The sequence below is a fragment of the Odontomachus brunneus genome, unplaced genomic scaffold, assembly GCF_010583005.1.
Source record: "Odontomachus brunneus isolate Ranch 3 - 2012 unplaced genomic scaffold, Obru_v1 Obru_scaffold_100, whole genome shotgun sequence".
Classification (NCBI taxonomy): Eukaryota; Metazoa; Arthropoda; class Insecta; order Hymenoptera; family Formicidae; genus Odontomachus; species Odontomachus brunneus.
The window spans coordinates 445,553-449,790 of NW_022639550.1; the positions used below are offsets into that span (position 1 = coordinate 445,553).

Consider the following 4,238-nt stretch of genomic DNA (forward strand, 5'->3'; position numbering starts at 1 on the left):
CTCTCTCTCTCTCTCTCTCTCTCTCTCTCTCTCTCTCTCTCTCTTCTTTTGCCCCGGTCGGTACGAAGCTTCTCGTCTTATCGCAAAAATCAGTAATTAAGTTACGTTTCCCTCGGTACTCGAACGCGCGATGGAACGATTTCGAAATGGCGGCCAACCCCTTTAGCCTCGCGGCAGCCATTCTTTGTGGCGAGAGAGGAGAGATAGAGAGCGGGGCATCTCTTATTAAATCTCGACACGAAATTATTATTAGGCGTGCACTATCCGCAGGATCCGCCGCCGCGATTCCTCCACGCTCAAAAGAAATGTTGTGCTGCTTCAGGTAAAATTCTAAATATCGCAGTTAAAATTTATCAGTTTTTTTATATTCTGCGAAAAAATCGTCCGTGGTACGTAGAATTTGTGTGCAGCAGCGTTCTAGCGATATTCTACATGCGCGAATTTAGGTCCCACTACCAATTATTAATCTGATTTTAAGGGAAAAATTGGAAGGTCAGATTGTCTGAAAATCGTGCTTGTGTTTTTTCACAATTTTTTATGACAAAACTGAATGAATATGCGAAAGTGTTATTTTCACGTGTATTTATACAATATATAAAGAGAAGAAAAATATAATTTTGATGATCAAATATAATACTCAATATAAGTATGGTACATGTAGTTAAAATATATTTCGTTTTTCTTTTCAAAGTCATTATTTTAATATCTTGACTCTCGGTGGTTCAATTAAGCTGAATTTTAAGTAGAAAATTTCCGTAAGCTTGTCGTTATCGTGTGAATCACTATGATAGAAATTGAGTAAAAGTTAACAAAACTGCAAATATCTTAATGGAATATCATTTTCAGTTTTTTTATAAAGTTATATTTTATAAATTTTCAGTTTTTTTATAATAAAAAAATTAATATTTCAAAATTAAATATTTTCACGAGTTTGTCAGTGGTTTGTTATCAAAAATTGTGAAAAAACAAGCACCATTTTCAGGCAATCTGACCCTCCAGTCTCCTTAATCTGAATAGGCGCCACAGAGAAACTTCCTTGCTAAATCTTCCAAATAGTTCAGAAAGAAATTCTATCATCTGTATCGATTAAATACACGCGATATCTTTCAATTAGGACACACACGTAGCTAAGGAATGACTAGACATATATGTAATCCTCTGTACATCCATTCTATGCAACTTCTCGCATCCAGATAATTTTTGTTACGACTGCAGAACCATCCTTTTGAATGCAGCCGATCCCTCAGCTTTGCTCGCGATCGCGAACGGCTCGGTTCCGAGTCTCGCGCGCGGACTTATTAATTTCCGGATTACACCGGCGGCGGGTTTCCGCCTTCTCGCCGTATAAACGCGACTCCAATTAATCAATATCGAGCACAATTTCCTCAGCGCAGCTAAGTGCAACGCGTTAAATTATAAATTCAGACGCGCGCGCGTACGGGCGGCCCGTTTTGGCCGGCCGCTTTTACCCGTTCGCCCGTTCAATTAGCCGCACAGTTGCGACGCAAAAAGGGTCGTTTCAGTCTTGTTATCTTCGGTCCTGCATTTACAAAGAAAAAGAGCGGTCAAAGCGGAATTTTTAGTACGAAGCATTTTAACGACGTTTTTGTGCCGCTCCACTTTGGAAAGATAAATTGCGGAGCCGACGTTCGCGACTCGGTGCGACCATTTTTATCAATATTCCAATATCCCATGGGATATATTGTATCACCGTCTCACGAAATGTAACAACGAAAATGCGATATTAATGTAACTGGCATTGCCATTATATGAAACTGTTATTTATATACAAAAAAGAGTTGGAGAAAGTAAGCCCCGTTCCGTTTCGCTGCGTGATCGCGATTCGCACATTGTGCGCTTTTACGAGCGTATTTTTCATACGAGAAGAATGATCACTCTCCTTCCTTCCTCTTGTTTCCTAGCACGATGGATTTTCAGTACGACGGAAGCAAATCGACGTATATCACTTACAATGCGCGTACTTGGAGCTATCCGCGAGCTCTATCCTGGCGCGATCGTTTTCACGGGTATTCCCCGGCGGTATCTCGAGATATTGATTTTGCGACGCGATTCGCCGGGATGCCCACAGCGCCGCACACTCGGGAAATAAATCCGCGGGCGGATCTAGGGGAAGGAGGGGAAGAGGGGTAACGTGAGAAATCGCGCCCGGTGGGTAGTTTCCACGGAACTTATCCGCCATCTCGCCGATTTTCGAAGATCGACCAACTGATTCGTCACACCAGGCAACGGGATGAAGAGAAGCACGCGTGGGAGGAAAACGGAACGCGATCGGAGATCTAATAACGAGCGAGCGAGAAAGGAAACAAAGTAAAGGGGAATAAAAAGCCTGCAAACTACGGTGGATCGATAATTCGCATGATTAATCGAGTCTCGCGCGCAGAAAATATCCGCGTCGCTCTCGCCGTCGCGTTACTCCTCCTTATTGATTTTCGCTGATGTGCCTATCACTTCGCATCTCTACTGTTGATAACAGCTGAAACGACTGCTCGCTCGTCAGGGAACATTTAAGACGCATTCGTGACTCTCAGACACATCGATTGCTCCCGCGAAAATAGTCGCATTTTGCGCTCAATGTGAACGAACGTAATTCGACGGAAAAGTGTTCGAGATATCTGATATCGAGCCAGTCTTATGATCTCTCGTATTGAGAATTATTCTCTTCGGCTCGCCACGCGTTCCCTCTTGTCGGTGTCTTTCGGCTCGCGCGGGGAAACAGCTTCGAGCGCGAGACAGTGTGCAAAATTTTGTCAGGCGAAACCAGTTCGCCGTAAATCACAAAAGGCGTGAACGGTGCAACGGCTCCGAACGAGCGTCGGCGTATAACTCACGCGATTGCGCGATATCGGAAAGACCCGGAGTGTCGCCAGCTATCTAATGCCGTCTTAAATATTATGCGCGGGCCCACCGCCCCAATGACAGGCATGACGGTCTAAACTGTCAGGAGAATCGAATCCGGTCGCGTCAGGTGTGCATAAATAAACAATCAAAGGGACACGCCGGATTAGGCAGATCCGATCTCTCAATGGAGTGTGCCCGACTTAGACAGTGATTTCACGGCGGCGACCCGATCGTCCGACACGACTTCGTGACACCTGCCCTCGAGATTTTCCGTCTCAAGGTTACTTCACTCCCCTGCTCGGCTGCATTGAAAGAAAAGAAATGGTTAATTCAACTGAAATTAGTTATTTTTGGCCTTAATCATACTTTTTGTAGTGGAATGGTAATAGTAGGGTTATTATTACTAACGTTATCGTAGAATTTAATGAGAAAACGCTCGACCAAAATTTGTAACAATTATCTCTCTGTGTGATTATAGTTACAAATGCCGCGCATCTTTTTCTCAGTTTCTTCCGCTGAGCAAAAAAAATATTTGGCATTTGTAACTACAAAGTCGCATAGAGAAGCAATCATTAGAAGTTAGGATCAAGAAAAGTATTTCCTTGTTAAATCCTATATACATATAATGTTGGTGACAATAAACTTACGTACTATCACTACCCTTCTTCGTGTTAGGACAAACGAAGAAAAGATGGTTGGTATGAGGAAGCCGTGTGTAGTTTAACCACAGTTTAAGGCACAGGATCTTCAAAATGCGGCTTTTAATAAAATATTCATGTCACACGTCTGGAATAACAACCCAAGAGATCCTTTGGAAATAGGTGATCACACGGTGAAACTACCGTGCTCCAAGGGGTTAACTACTGTGGAACTGTAATTAAATTTAGCGAGCGAGATTTAATTTGCTGGCGGTGCGCGCGGGCGTTGATTTATCGCCGTGATTTGTAGAAAAGCTAGTGAAAGTCGCGACGAGAGAGAAAGAGAAGAGCGCGATCCCTCCGCGATTTAATTGCAGGGTGAGGGCTCTTTAAGAGCTCTTCGTGCGCTTCGGAAAGCGCTCTAAAGAAAATTCGCGGCTATTAAGGTCGACGTTCACATTGACCAAGATCCTCGAGCAATAATGGCCGATCGTTAAATCCGAACGAGCGTAATAAAGCGACCGGCCGATACGCGTAAGCCCGAGTTATCGCGCGTTTGCTCCCGCCGAGTTGATCGATATATCTGCAACATGCGCGCCCACGACGTCGTGATCGCTCATCATCAGGACACATCGCGGACAATTGTCCCTCGGCCCTCGTTGGAGTGATTCGCGAAGTCGCGATTCGATATCGCTCGCACTTTCGCGCACTTAATGCGCCCCTCCCCCCCCCCCCCCCCCC

At 44.4% G+C, this 4,238-nt stretch overlaps 2 protein-coding genes across 5 annotated transcripts in view; one reads left to right on the forward strand and one right to left on the reverse strand.

The window, feature by feature from the left end:
* Positions 1 to 4,238, reverse strand: part of LOC116848788 (very-long-chain enoyl-CoA reductase) — a 114,240-nt gene that overhangs the window by 93,396 nt on the left and 16,606 nt on the right. The window lies entirely within an intron of this gene.
* The window catches only part of LOC116848784 (facilitated trehalose transporter Tret1-like), a 70,825-nt gene that overhangs the window by 58,152 nt on the left and 8,435 nt on the right, over positions 1 to 4,238 (forward strand). The gene's annotated exons all lie outside the window — the stretch shown is intronic.